This window comes from Theropithecus gelada, chromosome 7a (genome assembly GCF_003255815.1).
Source record: "Theropithecus gelada isolate Dixy chromosome 7a, Tgel_1.0, whole genome shotgun sequence".
NCBI classification, from domain to species: Eukaryota; Metazoa; Chordata; class Mammalia; order Primates; family Cercopithecidae; genus Theropithecus; species Theropithecus gelada.
The window spans coordinates 5,471,249-5,494,827 of NC_037674.1; the positions used below are offsets into that span (position 1 = coordinate 5,471,249).

Below are 23,579 nucleotides of genomic sequence, written 5' to 3' on the forward strand. Positions count from 1 at the left end.
TTGGTAAAAAGCTTATATAATCCCTAATTGGGTACAAACTCCTACAACATATATTCATTAATTCAAGCTTGCTAATTATGCTATTCAAATGTTCTTTATCTTTACTAATTTTTGGCCTGATTGGCTTCTTTAATACTAACATTTTCTTCATGGTTATGGGTATGTCAATTTTTGTTGTAATTCTGTACATGTTTACTTCATTTATTTTCAGTTTAAATATTTTAAGTGATTTTGAACATCATTCCTATGTTTAAGACTCATTTAATTCTTCTCATCTGTGATCTGACTATTCAAGTCCTTTGCATGTTTTAATATTGGTTTGTTGGTCTTTTTCTTATGATTTGAAATGATTAAGAAAACAAACTACTTGTCTGCTATATAAAGGCAAACATTTTTCCCCAGTGTGGTCATTTCTCTTGCTTTGTTCATACACATCACATAAAGTATATAATCAGCTTATCAAATTTCACAAAATAAAGAAAACTGCTGGAGTTTTGATTGGGATGGCATTGCAGTATTGTCTCCAATCTATGAGCATGGTATATCTTTCCATTTTTTTCACATACAATGGAGAAAAGGGAAATTATAAGTAAAAGAACAAATTAACCAAATAGAAACTAAACATATAATACACAATTGTCTTGTACTTTGAGAAAACTCATAAAATTAATAAGTCCTTGATAAAATTGATTTCAAAAAAAAGACTAGAAAAAGAACTAAAAAAAAAAAGAAAGAATTTGCTATACCCTAAAAAGCCAAATTAAATAAAATGGACAACTTTCTAGAAAAATACAACCTACCATACTTGAAACAAGATAAACATGTGAAACACAGCAAAAACTTACATGTAGATGTATTCACCTTCCAGTGAAAACAGTGCAGACCTGAATGGTTTCACCCAGAGTGTTACCAAGTAGTTATTTTTTTAAAATATCAATCATATAGAAACTATTTAAGAGTATAAAAGAAATGATACTCTCCAAAGAATTTTATCAGGCCAGCAAAATCCAGATACCAAGGTTGAATTAAGAAAAATTATTAAAGACCAATTCACTTATGTATATAGCTAAAATATTATTTAAAATATTAGAAACATAAATTCACCAATATGTAAAAAGAAGGGTACCCCAGCTACAGAAGACAGCAAATTTGCTTTTCCTCTGCCTTTTTGTTGTATCTAAGCCTGTAGCCACTTGTACAATGTTGACTCACATTGAATGAGAGCACATTTTCCTTACTCAGTCCACTGATTCAAATGCTAGCCTCTTCTGGAAGTACCCTCACATCCACACCCAGAAACAATGCTTCACCAGCTACTTGGGTATCTAGTAGCTACTTGGGTATCCCTTAATCCCATTAACTTGATACCTAAATTAACCATCACAAGTCCACCCCTTATCAACTTGACATCCCTACACATCTCCTTAAACCAAACTTAATCTCCAAATAACAACAATAAGGAGATTATAGCTCCCCCTAGCAAGTTGTACATGATACAACTATCCTATGTACAACCAAAAACACACTAACTTCTTTCCCAAAAGAGAAGATAAAGTCCTTGATTGATGTTTATTCTTCTCCTTATATCCCATAACTTAAATATTAAAATTTACATGGCTGGGCGTGGTGGCTCACACCTGTAATCCCAGGACTTAAGGAGGCCAAGGAGGGTGTATCACTTGAGGTCAGGAGGTTGAGACCAGCCTGACCAACATGGTGAAATCCTGTCTCTACTAAAAATACAAAAATTAGCCAGGCATGCTGGTACATGCCTGTAATCCCAACTACTCAGGAGGCTGAGGCAGGAAAATCACTTCAACTAAGGGGGTGGAGGTTGCAGTGAGCCGAGATCGCACCACTGCACTCCAGCCTGGGCGACAGAGCCAGACTCCGTTTCAAATAAATAAATAAAATAAAATTTACAATACTTAATAATACAGTCAGTATATGTCATGTTACATGACAAAGGAATAAGAGTGGAAAGAAAATAGAGATATTTGCTTAATACATGTATATATACAAGCATATTCTTAAAAAATATAGAGAAAAAGAATAACAATTACAATTCTCATTTCTGTAACTGGTCACATGGTCATGGTCGGTGTCTATAACTACTTTCTTCTACTACCCTTTCTGTATAATCCTTTTTCCTTCAGCAAGTGCCTCATCTGGTCCTGTTCTTTACCTGGCAGGGTGGCCCAAACTTTCATTCCTGAAGGGTCTAGGCTATTTGTAGTCCTGACTAGACTGCATTGTAGTAATTCTTCATTAACCATAATTACAGGGCATGGTAATTACAGGGCATGGTAATTACAGGTGAAAGATGACCTAAGGGATCTTCTGTAGTAATTCTTTCATCTTTGCCTCCATTGTGGAGTAGTAGTCCAATTTCACTTTAGTAGTCCCAATCAATCACCCCAGCCAACACCATAACTCTCTTCTTGGCCTGTACCAAAATACCACATCAACTTCATAATATGTACAGCTGTTATATGTCCATAAAATTTAAAAATAAAAAACAAGGAAGAGGAGAAGGATAATATACCTCCCAATGTGAAACAGGCATTACAAATTTTGTAATTTGAGACTTAGTAAAATGGTTGTATAAAAGCTATGGGCAGTGTTTGTAGGGAAACCACAAAGAAGAGGGCAGCACCACAGGGTGGCGATGCCATGATCACCATGGCATTTAGGGGGACGTGATCTCATGCAGATTGGAGGAGCAAAGGCAGGAGTGGTTATCAAAACCCAGGTAAGAGAGGTCTGTGCAGAGACAGCTGTAATGGATGCAGCCAGCTGCGGCACAGCATAGGGAAGGAAACAGAGGAACTGATCTCATTCCAGGACTCCCATGAGCTATACCCAAGCAGAATCCAGTGGGCAACAGAGCCTTTGGTGCAGCCCATGAGGGCAGAGACAAGGCTGAGCACATGGAGACTGGGTGGGGGAATGCCACATGCACATTTCACCTCATTTGCCTTTTGACTCATAACTCATGGTAACCCAATAGCTGATGAGCATGCATTCCTTTACAGCTAATGAATTCGGAAGAAATGATCGAATTAGAATATTTGCTTTCTCAAACCCCTAATGAAATAATGGATGCAAGCAATGGTCATCATTGGCAGCTGGAACTATTATTTGGTAGAAAATTTTATAATGGATAGATCATCCTGATAACATCTGAACCCACAGATCAATATTAACATCAACAAAAGGAGACAGACAATAGGCACCTCCTGATGCAATATAATAGCAAGCAAACGCACTACACATACAGCATTCCTGCCAGAAATATTGAGCCTGAACCTAATCAAGACCAGGCTTTACTACCAGTTTATAGAAACTACAAGGGACAGAGGAACGTGTTAAACACTCCAGGGCTGCAATCAGCAATATCTAGACTGTGGGATGTTCCACAGGGCAAAGAATCCAGTTTTATTAACAGACACTTTGCAAGATATAAAAATAGGGAAAAGGAAACCTACAGATAGATTTGAGACACAACCAATCTATGTCTGGACCTTTTGTAAATCCTAATTCCAACAAACTCGCTGTAAAAACTTTTCTGATGTGAAATGAGAGGTTTGAATGCTGACTGGATAACTCGGCAATATTAAAGAATTACTGATTTTCAGGTATAAGTAACAGTATTATGGTTATGTTTTTTAAATTTTTATTTTTTAAATTTAATTTGATGTTTTGAGATGGAGTTTTGCTCTTGTTGCCCAGGCTGGAGTGCAATGGCAGGATCTAGGGTCACAGAAACCTCTGCCTCCCGGGTTCAACCGATTCTCCTGCCTCAGCCTCACCAGTAGCTGGGATTAAGGCATTAGCCACCATGCCCAGCTAATTTTTATATTTTCGGTAGAGACAGAGTTTCACCATGTTGGTCAGGCTGGTCTCGAACTCCTGACCTCAGGTGATCCGCCTGCCTCGGCCTCCCAAAGTGCTGCGATTACAGGCATGAGCCACCATGCCCAGCGGTTATGTTTTCTAAAAAAGAATCAATATGTTTTGGAGACAAGTAGTGTAGGATTTATGTATGGTGTCTAATAATTGACTAAAAATAACTCAGTGGGGAGAGTGTGGAGTGGGTGAAGAAATGAACGAAACAAGATGGACTGTGTGTTGGCAATTTCGAAGCTAGGTTATTAGTACACACAAGTTTGCTATACTAGTCTCTCTACTGTGTATATTTTATTTTTTCCCTAACAAAATATGTAGGAAAAAAAATTGCATGCAGAGGCTGTGAACTGTCTGTTACATAATCTCATGATGCATAATCAGCATTCAGGGACAGACGGAAAGCAGGAGCCCCCGGGAGTTGGAGATGTCTGCCCTGGAAGAACAAACGCCTCAAGTGTTTCCAACACTGTGCTGGTCACAGGTTCCCAGTCCTTGCAAAGCTGTTCACCTCTCAGAGGCCCCTCAAGGAAACAGAGAATCCCCAGTGAGACAATGAGACTAACCGGGATTAAGCTTCTCTGTGAAATCGAGAGGTCATAGTTAGGGGAGTGAATATGAAAATGCCCGTTCAGTCACTGAATTTGGCAACAGGATAGGAAGCAGAGCAGGAGGGTATATCACTTCAGTTGTGAGGCAAATGTATTATTCATTGGTACAGGAAAGGCATTTGGGAAGGTGATCAAATGCATATGCTTTATAAAGTCACATGCTCAGAAAACTTTGAAGAGCAGATATTTTCCTCTTTTTGAAACTATTTTATAACAGCATAAACAGCTGAAAGGAGTGAGCTCAGTCTATGTGCACCCATTTTCATACACCTTAGCGAGAGAAGGTTGAGTTCATTTATTCAAGTCAATTAATTTTTATTCAAGGAATTTCATGTTGTGATTTCTTCCACTGCCCATCAAGGTCACTTTAGATCCTCTAATGAGCTGGAGTTAAAATTAACCATTTTCAAAAATGACCTTCAAGTTAGCCCTTTTACATGAAACTGACGTTTATTTTAATCCAGTTGTTCCGTCAGCCCATAATTATTTTACTTTGGTTTCTGTCATCTCCTTTTAATATGGATATACTGATGAAGACTTCAAAACTCACCAATAATCTTTGGGATCTGATTTCTTCCACCAATTTACTTTAGGGTCATTTTCAGTGTAGGTGGATCTGCCTGGTTCTCAAAGTGACACCTTCTCTAAATATGAACGAGTTCAAATCGTATTCATTCCTAAGTGATGAAATTCAAGAATAGTACAGATGTGTGGAATATGCCAATACCTAAGGTAAAAAAGTAAATTAACAGGTCTTTACTAAGACACTTAATAAACTAATGACAGTTTAGTAACTGTCTTTTTCATACTTTAGCAACTGCCTTGTGGTCCCTTCCCACAGGTCTAACAAAAGTCCTGTGAGTAAAGTAAAACCACAGAGTTACTCCGTGACGCATTTCCAACAACATGCAGGCTACAGGAAAAGCCCTATCAGGATTAGACCTCAACGGAATGTTGAGTTTAAAAAGCAAGTCACCAAATATCACTTATGTAAAATTTATAAATATACTAAACAATAACCTACATCAATGTTTCTTTTTTTTGGTTTTAGGAATCTCTTATTCTCCTAAAATTATTGAAGATCCAAAGAGATTTATTTCATTTGGGTGGCATTTATTAATTTTTTGTATACAAGAAATTAAAGCTGAAAAAGTTTTGAAACACGAGAATGCGAGTATTCATCTCCTTAGGCAGCAGAGCAGTTACACCTTTAGGTAGCTCCACTGTAGCCTCATGAAAGAATGAGAGTAAAAAACTTTCAAATAATGTCTTAATATTATTAAGTGAATATATTTTATCTTATTTCCCCCCAAAAGAATGAAACCATTTTTATCTTGCTTTCACCCTTTTGTGATCCAGGGATCACACTTTGAGAACCAATTCACATATGGTTTAGAGATATACTTTATTTAATACATTTAGTAAAATCATAAAAACGTGTCTTGGCAGGGCACCCTTTATAAGCAAAGGCTAAGTTATGCTGCAATCACAAATAACGCCCCCCCTTTCTTCCCATCCTACTATGTCACGTATCCATCGGCCACAGCATGGCACCAAATCCTCTCCCCTCTGGAATCAGGTAGATAAAGCACACACTCTCAGAGTTTGCCAGGCCCATGGCACATGGAAAAGAAAACGTGAAACCACTTCCGCTGAAAGGGACAAGGATCATGTATGCCCACATCTCCCCGGCCAAAGCAATTCACACAGCCAATCCGAACGGCAGCAAGGTGGAGAAACTCCACCCAGGGAAGGGCAGCAAATACTTTTCACAAAAAGTTGTCCTCCCCACACCAATGTCAAGGTTAGCTTTGGGTAGGTAAGGAGGTAGGATGGGGTAATGACAATTTTTTAAGTAACAGTAATAAAACAATAGAGTAAAAGAAATCTTTCTAAAAAATAGAATTCTGAACCAAAGCAAACAAATAAAAAACGGTACAAACCAGAGGTGTTCTCTCTGTGACTGCAATTGACTTGACCATACTCCTCAAAATGATTTTAAATTAGGCATCATTGGCTCAGCCATAGACATTATGACCCAATGGTAATGAGGCAGAGACTGTGCATGGCAATACAGCTTAGAGGAAAATAAAGGATCATTGTCTTTTTGATTGTTTTATTTTATTTCTCAGACGGAGTATCACGCTGTCGCCCAGGATGGAGTGCAGTGGCGCGATCTCGCCTCACTGCAACCTCTGCCTCCCAGGTTCAAGCAATTCTCCTACCTCGGCATCCCGAGTAGCTGGGACTACAGGCATGCACCACCACACTCGGCTAATTTTTGTACTTTTAGTAAAGACGGGGTTTCACCATGTTGGACAGGCTGGTCTCGAACTCCTGACCTCAGGTGATCCTCCTACCTTGGCCTCCCAATGTGTTAGGATTACAGGCATGAGCCACTGTGCCTGCCCAGATCATTGTCTTTGAATCTACACTTCCTGTCTTCAGTTTCTAACCATGGGTCGTTAGCCACATCACTCAAGGTATCTATGCTTTGAAATGGGGATTATAATGATACTTGCCTTATAAGGTTTGATAGGTAAGTCTTATAAGAAAAGACTTGGTCTATCCAAGTGCTCAGAATAGTGCTTAACTTCGAGGAAGTCCTACTTAGCCCAACTTCTGAAGCAAGACACAGCAGTTAAAGTTGTGACCTTATTTATGTATGGAGAGGTGAGAATTTAGGTAACACTAACATGAGGATCTAATATTAATAGGTGTCCAATTCCAACCTAGAATGAGAAAAGTAGAATTACTCAACCTGTTGGAATAACTAAGATTTCCCTGAATTTTTGTATCTGTGAGATACAGGTATGTTTTTCTGAGAGTAGCACTTTGGAGAAGATGGATAGGATTTGTGACAAAATCATGGGGGAGACATTATGACATTTTTTTCAAACATGTTGAAAACCAAACCATTAGCTCCCAAACTCCAAGGCCATGGGTGACAGATGAGGTTGCTGAGAGGTTTTGCTGGTTTAACAGAATAGTGGGAGCTCTGCTTCTTGTTAGGGTATAAAAGGTTGTAAAAAGCTGTTGCTAGCAATATAACAATGAGGAAATCTTGATTTATTCCAATCATCACACGTGACAACCATTAGAGACCTGAAAATGCAAGGAAGTCTAAATGCACAACATTCTAGGGAGGGACGAGCCCGTCCAAGGCAATAAAAACCTGCAACTGCTTTTATCTCTGGGATGTGGTGGGAAGAACAAGCCAGCCATAAGCAGGGAGGACTTGGCTCTTGGCTGAGACAAGAAGAAACCAAAGAAATCTTGAAGGACCCTGTAGACCAGGCGTGATGGATTCAAACCCAGAAGCACCCCCAAAGTACACTCATCTACATGTCCCATAAATCTTTTCATTCAGACATTTCACCTCAAATACAGAGTGATGGCTGGGCTCCTGGGACAGGGTAAGATGGCAGAGAGAAGGAGAGACTGTGGAGTCAGAAGCCAGGGGAGGCTGCAACACGGATTTCTTCCAAGGCACGGAAGCTGGAAATGAGCGAGAAAGCTTAGGGAGACCTCAGAGTCTTAGCTCCCTATTCCTAATGAAAGGAGGGCCCTGGCTGCTACGTTTGAAATATATGACACCTGTGGTAAACTGAAATTAATTAAACTGAAATTAATTAAATCTACAACCCAGACCAGAACAAGCTCATCTCCAGACTGATGGGAAAATAGAATTACACTGCTGTAAGTTTCTTATACATTTTTTATGAAGTTTCACAATACTATTCACAAATAGATTATAATAAGTTAAAAGTCCATGACCTCGAAAGACAACAGAAAAAAAATCTCCAGATACTTTGAAATTAAATAGTACATCTTTAAATAGTCTATGGTCAAGAAGGAGAGCCAAGGAAATTTCAAGAAGTACACATAGAGTTGAATAAGAATAAAAAGACAATAGATCAAAATATGTGGGAAGTAGCTAATGCAGAACTGAGGCGGATCTTATAGCCTTAAATGCTTATGTTAGAAAAGAGGAAAGCCCTCAAAACTGTTTTTCCCCTCAAAAAACTAGAAAAATATTAGCCAAAGAAGCCCAAAGCAAGCAGAAGGAAATTATATAGGTGAGAACAGAAATCAACTAACCTGAAAACAAAAATAGAAAACATTAATAAAACAAAAAGCTGCTTCTTCAAAAATATCAATGTCACTCTAGCAAGACTGGCAAAATTAAAACAGAAGAGACACAAATCAACAATATCAGTAATGAAACTAACCACAAAGCCCATAACCATTAAAATGACAGAAAGGGAATATTAGAATCAATTTTATGCTCATAAATTTGACAATGTAGAAAAAAATGGATGAATTGCTCAAAAACCAAAAATTACCAAAATGTAACCAACATGAAATAGATAATCTAAGTGGTTGTAGTAAAGAAAACTATTTAAAAATGGGATTCATAATTTAAAAGCTCCTAAGTAACAACTTGCAGCTCCACTTCACCTCCCTGGAGAATTCTGCCAAATATTTAAAGAACTGACAGAAATTTTACACAATTTCTTCTAGAAAATAGAAGAGAAAGGAACACTTCATAATTCATTTTATGAGGCTGACACCAAAACAAGACAGAAACAGTATCAAAGAAGAAAAATAGAGACAAATATTTTTCATAAACTTTGACACAAAAGCCATCAACAAAATATTAGCAAATACAAAAATGTACAAAAACGTTTTAAAATAGTGATCAAGTGTGATTCATTCCAGGAATGTAAGGTGAGTTTGATATTTGCAGTCAATTACTGTAATCCGCCATGCTAACAGGCTAAAGAACGGAATGAAACAAAAATGAATTTGACAAAATTTAGTACTGACACATGCTAGAGACCCCCTGAATTAGGAATACAGAAGAACTAAGTGACCTTGGTAAAGAACACCTACAAACTCCTACAGCTGACATTGCACTTAATGGTGACAAACTGAATGTTTTTTTTCTAAGATCAGGAGCAAGAAAGAATATCGCCTCTCAACACTTGTATTTAACATAGTATTGGAAGTTTTACCTGCCACAATAATGCAAGAAGAGAAAAACAAGGACATGCAGAAGAGAAAGGAAAAGATAAGGCTACCTCCAATTGCAGATGACATGATCATCTTCGTAGAATATTCCAAGGAATATACAAAAATAAAGGTCTAGAACTAAAAGTCAGTTCAGCAAAGTTAACAGAATACAATATCAACACAAAAAATATTAATCACATTGCGTCCAGAGTTGGTTCCTTCTGGAGGGTTCTTGGTCTCGCTGGCTTCAAGAATGAAGCTGCGCCTACCTTGGCGGTGAGTGTTACAGCTCTTAAAGATGGTGTGTCCGAAGTTTGTTCCTTCAGATGTGTCCCGAGTTTCTGCCTTCCTGTGGGTTCGTGGTCTCACTGACTTCAAGAATGAAGTCGGGGACCTCTGCAGCGAGTGTTACAGCTCTTAAAAGTGGTGTGAACCCAAAGCGTGAGCAGCAGCAAGATTTACTGTGAAGCGTGAAAGAACAAACGCTCCAAAAGGTGGAAAGTTCCCCCTCAGATTGCTGCTGCTGGCTGGGGTGGCCAGCTTTTATTCCCTTATTTGTCCCCACCCACGTCCTGCTGATTGGTCCATTTTACAGAGCATTAATTGGTCCATTTTACAGAGTGCTGATTGGTCCATTTTACATAGTGCTGATTGGTGCGTTTGCAATCCTTTAGCTAGACACGGAGCTAGTGCGTTTTTACAGAGTGCTGATTGGTGCATTTATAATCCTTTAGCTAGACGCAAAAAATCTCCAAGTCCCCACTCGACCCAGAAAGTCCAGCTGACTTCACCTCTCATTATTTCTATATATTAAAAATGAGTATTAATTAATGAGCAGAAACCAAAATTAAAAACACAATACCATTTACAATTACTCCAAAGAAAATGAAGTACTTAGATATAAACGCAACAAAAAGTGTACAGTATCTGAATGCTGAACATGACAAAATACTAATGAAAGAAATCAGAGACCTAAATAAGTGGAGAGACGTACTATGCTCATTTAAAGACTCAACACGGTGAGTATGCTTTCTCTCCAAATTGATCTATAGGTTTAATATAATTCCCTCCAAAATCTAAGCAGGTTTTTGTAGATGTTAGCGAGTTTATTCTAAAGATTATATGGACAAGAAGGGACCTTGGAATAGACAAAAAATAATCTTGGAAAATAAGAATAAAGTGACAGAAAACACTGTACCCGATACATAGCTCCAGTAATGGAGAAAGTGTAGTATTGGTAAAGAAGCAAACATGTAAAATGGTGGAACCAATTAGTGAATTCAGAAATAGACCCACATAAATATCCTGAAGTGATTTTTGACATAGAGGCAAAAGCAACTCAATGGAAGAAGTGGATCTTCCTCCAGAAGTAGATCCTTTGGAGCAATTGGAATCTCAACCAAAACCTCACGCCATATATTATATATATATAATATATATGTAAAAACTCAAAATGGATTACAAACTTAGATTTATAACTGTATAACTTTTAGGGGAAAAAAAAGCAGGAGGAGATGTTTGGGATCTAGGGCTAGGAAAGACTTCTTAGGCACAAAAAGCACGATCCTTTAAAGAAAAACAACAAAAACTGGACCTCATCCAAATTAAAAACTCTTACTCTGCACAAGACCCTGTAAAAACAATGAAAATGCAGGCTACATATTGTGAGAAAATATTTGCAAAATACATATTCAAAAAAGTATTACCCTCTGGAATGTGTAAAGAATTCTCAAAACACAACAGTAAAAAAAGCAAAAATCCAGTTAGGAAAAAGCCAAATATATGAATAGACATTTCACTGAAAAGAATATACAGATGGCAAATAAGCACATAAAACTGTTTAGTATCATTGTTTACCAGGGGAATGCAAATTAAAACCACAATGAGATATCACTGTATAGCTATCAGAATGGCTAAAACAAAAAAAATGTGACAACATCAAATGCTGGCAAGCATGCAGAAAAACTGAATCAGTTACTCATTGTTGGAAGGACTATAAATTAGTACAGTCACTCTAGGAAACAGTTTGGCAACTTCTTATACAATAACTATACAATTAGTCTATGATCTAGCAATTGCACTATTGGGCATTTATTCCAGAGAAATGATAACTGAGGTTCACATAAAAATCAGTACACAAATGTTTTTAGCAACTTTATTCATAATAACAAGAAAAACAAAATCTGGGAAACAATGTCCTTCAATAGGTCTGTGGTTTTTAAAAAATGTGATACATACATACCATGGAATAATATTCAGCAATAAAAAAGAAGAAACTATTGATACATGTGACAATTTAGATAAATCTCCAGAGAGTTACAATGAGTGAAGAAAAAAAGCCAATTCAGTTACATACTGTATGATTCCATTTATATAACACTATTGAGATTTTAAAAAAATAACTGAGGCAGAGAACAGATTAGTGATTGCCAGGATTAGGAATGGGATCAATGTGGGAGAGAGTGAGTATTGTAATAAAAGGGCAAAGTGAGGGATCCCTGTGGTGGCACTCTTCTGTATCTTGGCTGAAGTGGTGGATACATAAACCCACACATGTAATAGAACTGCATAGAGCTGAATACACACACCTGAACTCACCTAAGTGAGTACTAGAAAACTGAAGAAATCAGAATAAGATCAGTGGATCGTATCAATGTCAATTTTCTGGCTGCCATGGTATAGTTTTGCAAGATGATTATATTTGAGAGAACCTAGGTAAAGCGTACACAGGATCTTTCTCTATTATCTCCTACAAATACACAGGAACCTATCTCAGTATTGAGCTGCGTGGGAATTATCTCAAGACAAAATGTTTAATAAGAATATATGTTGTAATTGGCAGAAGACAGAGCACTTTTAGAGGAGTGAAATCATTCTGTAGGAAACTACAATGGTGGGCACATGTCGTTATGTATTTTCCACAACCTGTAGAATGTACAGCGCCAAGAGTGAACCCTAGCGTGAACTATGACTTGGAGTCACGATGATGCGCTCAGGTAGGACCATCAGTTATAACAACTATACCGCTAAGGTGCAGGAGGATGATAACGGGGGAAACTGTGCCTGCGGTGAGGATAGGGGAGGAGGGGTAGATAGGTACTCTGTATTTCCTGCTCAGTTTTGTTTTGAATCTAAAACTGGTCTAAAAAAATAAGTTCTATGGCTTAAGGAATGTTGTAATTTCAAGAGAAATATTTAAAAATACAGATATAACTAAAAACTCAATAGAAAAGACGTAATAAAAATACATCATCCATCCAGAAAAGTCAGAAAACTAACGAAGGACAAAATGTCAGATGACACAAATAGTGACCAAATAGCAAGATGGTTGATATACACACATTTGCATCAAAAATTTCACTAAAAGTAAATAGATTAAGCACTTCTTTAAAAATACATCATAAAACAGGGTAAGTTGACCCAACAATATAGTGTTCTCAAGAGACCTGATTTAAATTCAAGGACACAGAAATGTTGAAAGAAAAAAAGATGAAAAAAATACATCTTGCAAACACTAACCACGGGAAACCCAGTGTTTCTATGTTAGTATCAGATAGGAAAGTTATGTCATATGGCTTAATAGAAAACCACAAAATATTGCTGGACAAAGTTGGTAAGAAAGCATGATTTTCATACGTTCCTATTTCCTTTCCTTGAGTTCTTTGAACATATATATATGCTATACATATATGAGATATATATATGCTATATAGATATATGTGGAAAAAATATATATATATGGCAGTTTCTTTGGGGTGTTTGCCTGTCAAGTTTAACATAAAGTGCGAGAAATCCCTGGCTAACACATCACAAATGTCCACTGTTATTACTTGAAAGCAGTCTTTCTTGAATAAACTCATATAAATTTGTTGTACATCTCTGGCCAGTTTCCGAGTCCTGAAATGGCTGGTTTTGAGAAAAGTTTTGTTCAGTTGTAGTATTGCGCTTTGGGAGAGAATTTGCCTTCCCCCTCACTCCGCCATTCTGTAAGACTGTGGTCCCGGTTTGGGTGCGCAGCCAACACCGTGACTTGCTCCAGGGCAGCTGATGCAGATGAACGGGAGAACTCAGCAGCCCCCGACCTGCATTCCAACAGGCACATTCACCAGAGCAGTCTGGGAACCAAAAGGACCCAAGCAGTCTGTAAAAGTCCAGCTCCCAAGGCAGTCATAATAAATGGTTTGGCCCTAATGAGGATTGCAGGAGCTTCTGTAGATGAGCTGTACAACCTTCCCTGGGCTTGAAATCTGTGCTTCATTTACCATTTTTGTGAAACCTAGTATATAAATATCCACAGTCTTTCTTCACTTTAATGATGTGAGGAGGTGCTGCAGGAAAATGCAGTCTACTCTTTGAACAACGGTATTGACGGCCAGGTGTGGTGGCTCACACCTATAATCCCAGCACTTTAGGAGGCCAAAGCGGGAGCATCACTTGAGGCCAGGATTTCAAGAACAGCCTGGGCAACATAGCAAAATCTCGTCTCTACAAAAAGTTACATTAGCTGGGCGTGGTGGCATGTGTCTGTAGTCCTAGCTACTCAGGTCGCTGAAGCAGGAGGCTCATTGGAGCCCAGGGATTGTAGGTTCCTGTGACCTATGATTGTGCCACTACAGTCCAGCCTGGGTGACAGAAGGAGACGCTGTCTCTGAAAAATAAATACATAAATAAATAGAAAGTTATTGAGTATGTCATGTTACTTTAAGGGCATTTTTAGCAACATAAAGAAAAGCTCAGCCAGGTGGGGTGGCTCACACCTGTAATCCCAGCACTTTGGGAGGCCAAGGCAAGTGAATCACTTGAAGCCAGGAGTTTGAGACCCGTCTAGCTAACATGTGAAACCCTACGTCTACTAAAAATACAAAAATTAGCCAGACATGGTGGTGCATGGTGGTGCATGGTGGCACGTGCCTGCAATCCCAGCTACTTGGCTACTTGGGAGGCTGAGGTGTAAGAATCACTTGAACCCAGTGGGTGGAGAGCCGAGACACACCATGGCATTCCAGCCTGGGTGACAGACTGAGACTCTATCTCATTTGAAAAACAAAAAGAAGAAGAAGAAAAGAAAAAGAAAACCTCAGTTTGAACTTCGCGAGACCACTAAAAGATTTGAGTTTTACAAATTATTTATTAGAAGTCTTTCTAAATTTTGAGAGAAATCACAGTTCATTAATATATTAGTTAATATATCTTGTTAAATTCAGATTTAATTGTGCTACAGTTCAGATTTCTGCTGTTAACTCTATGGTACATCATAGATCATTTTATATCCTTAATAATCTAGAATAAACTGAGTGGGTAATATATTTATGGCTACTTGGGATGGGGGATTGGAGCCTACTTTAGCCATTTCAAATGGTCAGAGAAATTTAAGGTTGAGTGGTTAGTGTATCATTATGATTGTGATTTATTTGATCCTAAATGATTACTTGGGTACTCAGCCTCAATTGTAGCATTCTTTCTAGGAGTAAAATACGATTTACCATCCAATTTTAAAAATGCAATTTCTGAAAGCAATGCACAGTAAAAACAAAACAAAACTGGAGTGCCTTTAATTTTTTGATAAACTATATTTATTAATGTTTCTCCATATTCAATGGGATATGCTTATGCTACATAACAAGTATAATATAAACAGATGGTGGTTTCTCTTAATACCCTATCTTGACTCTTTGGATGGGCACAAAATTTCTGCATCATGATAAGGACTGGAAAGGCAATATGCTTGCTTCCAGTTTCACCCCCAAGATATAGCAGCTGGAATCTCACACTCACCTTTACAACAAAAACAAAAATGCTGAACAAACGACCAAGGAATGATTTCTTTAACCCATCGGAGAACTGATAACTGAGGCCAAGCCACTAAACTAAAATGTACACAGGCTACCACGGGGAGAAACAGGACCCCCACATTTATTTTTCAGGAGCAGACAAGAACAGATACCATGAGTCATTAGGGGACTACTGTAGGGATGTGAAGTGCCTGGGGGCTGTGGACAGAGGGCAGTTGCTACTCTGTCAGGTCCCCCCAGCACCTGACAAGGAAGCCCACCAAGTACTCATAGGGATGACTAGGGAGGTTCCTGGAAAAGCTTTCCTCATCTTCGTAATACTGACTGAGGAATGAGAGGGCTGCAACTGATAAAATTCTACCTAGAAATATCTCTTCTATCTCCCCTATGATACAAAAGCCAGTCTGCAAGGGAACCAATAAGAAAAACTGTAGCTTGGGGCTCTCGTAAAAATCCACCTCAGGTGGGAGAGTGAACAAGAAAATAAATAAAACTCCACCCTAAAAAGAGGAGCAGAAATACTGCTAGACATCACATTCCAAGTGGAGGTGAGGCTGTAACAATTGTGCAAGGCATACTCCCAAGACCTAGGTTCATGTGCCGGAAACTGAAGCTAGGGATGTAGATATTGCCATAACTGAAAGGCAAAGAGTAAAAATTACTAAAGACAACCAAACAAAACAGGTGTTTCAAGAGCTGTGCAACAGTATCACTCTCATATACAAATGATTGGAATCCCAGAAGAGCTGAAACAATGGAGCAGGAAAGAAGACACATTTGAAGACGTAACAATTGGGCAATTATGATTTTTCAAAAATAGTGACAGATCCCAAACCACTGACCCATGAAGCTCAGAAAATATCAAGCAGAATAAATACCCCAAAAAAGAGTCGTACCGTATTCAAAGAACTGAAAACCAAAGACAAACGGAAGTCACGAAGGTTCTACTTCAATTTTAGTTTCCATCATTTTCACATAGTTTTAAAAAGTATTGTAGTGTTATGCACACAAGGAACATACCAATTCCAGGGCAGCTAAAGGGTTGGATCTTGGACTTAAACAGGCCATTTTCTATTTGGCAAATGTTGCGCTCTGCGATCTTCATTCACCTCACTTTCATAGACACAATTATGTTAACTTTTGGAACTTTTTCCTCCTTGATTTGTTCAAATTACTGATTTCACACGCTCTCAATCTCTTCCAAAAGCTTTTTGTGTCACTGAATGATCAAAAATAAAGTCAATTTTTTAATGCTTTTGAGATACTAGCAAAAGTTTGTTAAACCATACTCTCAGTTTTTCTCAAGAGTGTGCATTCCTGACAGTGATTTTCTCCATTTTAGCAGTGTTTGCTCTCTGGATACGCTGACACTTCCCAAGTCATTCACTCATGGTTCCTTTTTGCTTAATAGTTATTTTCTGAATGTATCTCTCTCCTCTCATGTTTTATCATAAGCAACAAGATAAGTTTGGGTTGTGCCTTCAACACTTGGTTTGGAAATCTCTTCAGCTAAATGACAAAGATTGTTATATATGTTATTCATTTCATATAACTGCAGGGCACAATTTTACTAAGCTCTCTGCCAATACATAACACGGATCCCCTCTCTTCAGTTCTCAGTAGCATTTCTTTGTTGTTGTTGTTGTTGTTGTTTTGAGATGGAATCTCCTTCTGTCACCCAGGCTGGAGTGCAGGAGTGCAGGGGCGCCATCTCGGCTCACTGCAAGCTCTGCCTCCCAGGTTCACGCCATTCTCCTGCTTCAGCCTCCCAAGTAGCTGGGACTACAGGCATCCGCCACCATGCCTGGCTAATTTTTTGTATTTATAGTAGAGACGGAGTTTCACCATGTTAGCCAGGATAGTCTCAATCTCCTGACCTCATGATCTGCCCATCTCGGCCTCCCAAAGTGCTGGGATTACAGGCGTGAGCCACCGCGCCTGGCCCTTCAATAGCATTTCTTTATTTTCTGCTAAGTCCTCACAGGCAGCATTCTCAAAGTCCAGTCTGTGAAATCTCTCCACATTTCTACAGTATGCTTGTGGTGACATGGCCACTCTCTAAGAGAATTTACGGTTTCTCTACCATGTCTTTCACTTCCTTCTGAGTTCTCACTACCAGAACCCTTAAAATATGTATCTTTACTGTCTGTGGAAGGCAATGTAGGCCTTCTCTATCATGCTTCCCAAAATGGTTTCAGCCTCTGCTCACTGCCCAATTCCAAATTCATGTTCACATTTTTAGGAATTTATTGTAACAGGACACCACTTCCAGGTACTGAATTCTATATTCTTCTTTTTTTTTTTTTTTTTCCTTTTGGAGACAGAGTCTCACTCTGTCGCCCAGGCTGGAGTGCAGTGGTGCAGTCTTGTTTCACAACAGCCTCTACCTCCTGGGCTCAGGCCATCTCCCATCTCAAGCCTCCTGAGCAGCCAGGGCGCATGCCACCAGGCCCTGCTAATTTTTGTATTTTTTGTAGCAACGAGGTATTGCCATTTTGCTCAGGATAGTCTCGAACTCCCGGGCTCAAGCGATCCTCCTGCCTCAGCCTCCAAAAGTGCTGGGAATACAGGTATGAGTCGCTGTGCCCAGACTATATTCGTGTTTTTATGTTGCCATCTTGACATATTCATAGATGTATCACCAGGTTGGAGGGGTTAGAATCATGGGGAACCAACATTCTGCCTTCCATACTGTCACTCTTACTAGGATCCAAGTCAGAGCTCCGAATATACCATTATAATTAGCCAAAGCCTAATCCGCAACTAAAGTGATGCAGCATTTCAATATGGCAGGTAATGCTGGCCAAAGAGGAGCTCATGGAAACAAGACTAGATGTACTCAACAGGATCTCAAACTGGACCACTAGAGGAAAGAGTGGAGAAACCCCCTCAAGGATTTTCCAAAGAGGGTGAATTACACTGTTTATTTGCTTTTGTTGTTGTTCTGGTTAGGCCAATTTAATGATCCAAGATTGCCTGTTATGGATAATCACATTTATATTACAGACTATAATGTGCTAATTAAAGTATTAATTGTTAATTAATCAAAGCATTATAGAGCCTATGAAATTATATAGTGTTCTAAAATTCACAGAGTGCTTATATAGGACAGATACGAGACTAGCATATGTAAGTATGGCTGGAACAGTATTTAAAATACTGAAATACATCTTTTTAAACATTTTGTTTCATTTCACAGAAGGGGATCTAAGGCAGGTAGAAAAATGAGGTAGTTGCTGCTTTTTTCCTCCTTGCTGCTCCCTCCAAAACCCACATGCATGCACATGCATGCACACACACACGCACACAATTGCTGCAAACCACTGCATTTACAGGATTTTTTACACCTCAGGTGGGCCTGATAGTTTCTAATAAACATACTTGCTATCTATTTTTGGATCTCATCACCCTAATGAAAGGATCACAGAATGCTTCACAGCCAATTACCTGGTGCAAGATAAATGCATGTATTTATTCATTCCCCATAATGATGATTAAGAAGGAGTTCATTTCACTGTAATCTTGCAGGTGTTTAAAATATAAATGAACTGACTGCAATAAGAAGTGCCCATAATCTCACCTAAGGAAAATGCCATCCTAGATAATGCTCTCTTGTCCAATCCTATTCACATGAAATCACTTTTCTATTCCTTCAAATCTCACTAACAGGATGAAATAAAGCAGATACCAGACAGATACCACTCAAAGGGGACTGACTGGCTCTCTCTTTTGCATCTGAGAAGCCCAAACCCCTAATCTATTCTCTATCCTGGTTTTTCCTTTTCCCTGATGCTTTGTTTCCCTAATGCAGTTTCATTAGACTGCATTTGATATTTATTTCTCCAGAGCAGAAGTAGTGTATTCCCACAGAAAAGATTTGTCTAAATACATCTACTGTTGAGGCTCTCTACTGGGAGAAAAATTTTAAGCAGTGATGTGTGTTTATGGATATACATGTTTGTAATCTTATCTTCGTGGAGGCCTGTTGAGAATTCCTGAGGCACTTACTGAAAGACTTCCTTTCCTAACATCATTATTGCTTATTTGCTCCAGATGGATGTCCTGGGAATGAGCAGCTTGGAGAGCCATGCACCATGTGTCACCCCGAGGTGACTGGTCTCCTTGTCCAGGCTCTCAGGCATGGGTGAACAGCATGCTCAGCTGGGCCTATCACGTTCCACATGGCAGAGCCTTAACGTAGCCAGTTGCAAAAAAGTACATTTTAATGGAAATAGAAACCACACTCATGCTTAGCCTTGGTTGTTAGTGTTTTGAGGAGACAGGATTTAAGTCTTTCCCAACAGGGGCATGACAAGCACTGCCTTTGGGGGTCAGTGAGGCTTCAGCAGGGCTGCTCCCCACCTGTGCACCGCTCTGGAAACATTCCCCACATCCAGCCCATAGACTCTGACTCTGGCCTCTTTGCCCCCAGGTTCCACAATGCATGAGGAAACTCTGAGAGAGGAACGTGATGGAAACGTAATAAATTTAGCACTTACTTAAAGTGTGATTTGATCTAGCAAAAATATTTCCCAAATGTTGGTGACCATGTTTTGGCCACAGGAGGTGCTATGGGAGGGTCTTATCTTCATTCTCTCCTCTCCGCAAAACATGACAAATAATTGGCTTTGCAATCAAATGCACCAATGAGGAGGGAACGCAGCAGGGAAATAGGGTCAAGGTGTAGGTGTAACTGGTGACTACTATATTTTTCACCTTTTATTTTATGACTATGTTGTAAAATATTAACAAAATATAAGATATCTATTTTTGAATGCTTACAAATGTGTGTATATATTTCAGATATATAAATATATGTATACACAATATATGCTATTAAATATATATTTAATAGTATTATTTAAATTGCAACTGATCCTTGAGCAACATGGAGGTTGGAGCTCTGACCCTCTGCTTAGTTGAAAATCCACATATAACTTCTAACTCTCCAAAAACTTTGCTAATAGCCTACTGTTGACTATAGCCTTACTGATAATGTAAACAATCAATTACCCCATATTTTGTGTCATATATATTATATACAATATTTTTACAATGAAGTAAGTTAGAAAAAATGTTACTAAGATCATCTTAAGGAAGAAAAACTATATTTACTCTTCGTTACAAGGAAGTGGATCATCACAAAGGTCTTCATCTTCATTGTCTTCACATTGAGTAGGCTGAGGGGGAGGAGGAAGAGGAGGGATTGGTCTTGCTGTCTCAGGGGTGGCAGAGGCAGAAGAAAATCCATGTAAAAGTGGAACTCTACTGAAAATCCATGTAAAAGTGGAACTCTACTGAAAATCCGTGTAAAAGTGGAACTCTACTGAAAATCCGTGTCAAAGAATTTTTCTTCATGGGTCATGTTGTTCAAGGGTCAACTGTAGTGATTACATTTTTATTTAAACACAAAATAGTTGAACATTCAGTTAAACTACTCTAACACAAGTGAAAGTGGTTAAGGGCAGTACCTCAGAATTTCTTTTTAATACGCTCGATGTTTATTTTACATTCAGGTGGTACACGCGCAGGTTTGTTACCTGGTATATTGTGTGATGCTGAGGTTTGGGATATGATGCCCTCCCCCAGGTACTGAGTATAGTCCCCAGTGCATAGTTTTTCAATCCTTGCTCCCTCCCTTCCTTCCTGCCTCTAGGAGTCTGCAGTGTCTATCCTTCTAATCTTTATGTCCATGAGTACCCAATGTTGGGCTCCCACTTTAAGTGAGAACATGTGGTATCTGGCTTTCTGTTCCTCCTGCAAACATTTTTATTTTGTTTACACAACTGATTTGCACAATAGTTCTCTGTCCGTGGCAAGAAGAAGCCCCTGTGATCCGGCCAGCAGCATCCTCAGCCTTCTACATTGAATCATCGCTTCACCTCCACCTCAACATCATGTGAATTCTCAACACTTTGTAATTCCCAAGCTTATCCAGCGACTTTCATGTTACTGATCCTCTTACTGATAAGACCTTTTTCCTCCTTGCCTAATATCAAATTGCCATTCTCCTTTCAAAGACCTGCTTGGGGGTCAGTTTCTCGCAACTTGATGCTCCAACAAGTCTCCTTCAGGGCTGCTCCCCGCTCCACCTCATGTCCCGCAAACATCTACTCCACTGAGCACAACGCATTTTGAATATGTAGTCACTCATCTGTCTCTACCGCCAGAAGTCTGGTTCAGAGCCTGGTACACAAAAAAGTGCCCTGTGGATATTTGTGTCAATCAATCTATGGGCCCAGGGTGACTTACTCATAGGATAAAGCAAGGAGCTCCTGCTTTGGGACCTGAATTTATCACCTCTGCCAACTGGGGCCTTTGCTGCTGACTTTCTGATTTCTTCTCATTTAGAACCAAGGCATTGTCTGGTCTTTTCCTCAAGCTAGTCACCTGAGGTGGCTGCAGGCGAGCCAGAGGCATCCCGTAAGCTTTGTAACTCTATGGGCTCAAGTGTCTTGCTCCTATCTGGACATTGCAATGTCAGGACTAGAAGCAGTGCATGAAACAGGCCTCATCAGTGCTTTCCCAGTGCAGATCTCGACTATAAAGTAGCTAACAATACTAACATAATTAATTAACATATGAGCACCTCTTAAACAATTGGCACATCTGGGACTTCACACTGCTGGGAAGAAGGGACAGCTTAGAAGAGCGTGCCCAGTGATCCCTCCTCTGAATGCTGCTCCTGACTCTCTCCCTCTATCATCTTCTGCCCACAGGCCCATGCTAGCCCCAGCGTCTTCCAGGCACAATAATGGATGTTGCCTGGATGGATGTTGGAGCAAGAACACCAACACTCCCTCAGGCTTCTCCAAAGCCACCCTAAAACCTGAATGAGTTCTGCATTCTCAAGCCCCTTCACACTTGTCCCAAAAAGTCTGTGTGGCTGCACCCAGAACCCACCCCCTGCCAGGATCCCCACAGGCCAGCATGCCTACCACTCCACCCACTGAGCAGCCCAGGCAAGTGGTCTGCTCTCAGGAGTACGCCTCAGTAGCTGCCACTCTCGCCCTGCTAGCTTGCCACTCTCTTTCCATTGCCTTCCCTCCTCTGCCTTCTGGGTATCCAGACTTCCTCAGCTCTGCCGCCACTCAGCTCATATCAGTCTCGCAGTTCATCTATCCCCAGTCCTCATTCAAGTGGAACTGAACATCTCATTCTAAGAACCCTTTTGATTTTAGTATCTCCATAGCCTCAAAAAAGACCTGAATACCAGAACACTGCTGAGCAGTAGGGATGCTTCCCAAGGTGCTGTTATCATCCCCAGTTTGCACATGGGGAAACTGAGGCAGAGAGCTAAATAACCTCCCCAAAGTCAAATAGCTGGCAGGTGGCCAAGCTAGCACCCATGTGCTCAGCCACTTCCAGTGGTTCACTGCCCAGGTGATTGGCTGCTGGTATGGCAAGAATGAGGAAATAGGAGGGCTTCTCCCTGGCTCTGCAGGAAATCCCAGCTTACCCAGGAGTGTGGAGCTGAGTGGTTCCATACCTCTAACATTCTTGTCTTTGTGCATAAGGGATTTTTACTTCCCAGTGAGTGATCAACAAGGGAAAGTTGTGGGATACTGCTTATTGACTTCTTCCTCAAGTCAAGGTACCAAGAGGGTGACAGAGCAAAGCTGAGAGCCGAGAGGACACATTTTTCCCAAGTTACTTAGAATCCATGTTAGCAAATGTGTGCAGACTATGGAGAGGCCCACGGAAGAACTGAGCCTCCTCTTAGCAGCCAGCACCAGCTTGCCAGTGATGTGGGTGGCTGCCTTGAAATTGGACCCCCTGCCCCAGCCCAGCCTTCAGATGATGCGGTGCCAGCCGACAGCCGAAATACAACCCCATGGGAGACCCTGAGCTGGAGGGTTCCAGCCAAGCCACATGTGGATCCTGACCCAGAGGAAGTATGTAAGGTGATAAATGGTTGTTTTAAGCTGCTAAATTTTGGGGTAATTTGTTACGCCAAGATAGATAACTATACTAATATTATGTTTTGCATGTATTATCTCCTATATTATGGTTTAGTCTCTTTAAAATGACGACTCAAATATATAACTTTGCATCTAGTACAGTGGCTGAAATCTGATAGATCTTCCAGAAATGTTCATTGCATACATGAATAACTGAATGAATTTACGATCAACTTCAGGGCTGATTTTATTCATCAAACATTTATTCAGAACCTAATTGAAGTCAAGCATTGACCTAGGCGCTGGGGACATGTATGAGTTGGGGACTGCCAGCGGCCCATTCTGGGATGAGA

At 39.7% G+C, this 23,579-nt stretch overlaps 1 non-coding gene across 1 annotated transcript; it reads right to left on the reverse strand.

Moving 5' to 3' along the window:
* Positions 1-5,332: 5,332 nt before the first annotated feature.
* LOC112628177 lies at positions 5,333-5,465 on the reverse strand. Its single transcript, XR_003120349.1, has one exon. It is a non-coding gene; the product is annotated as a small nucleolar RNA SNORA18 (small nucleolar RNA).
* Positions 5,466-23,579: the final 18,114 nt, after the last annotated feature.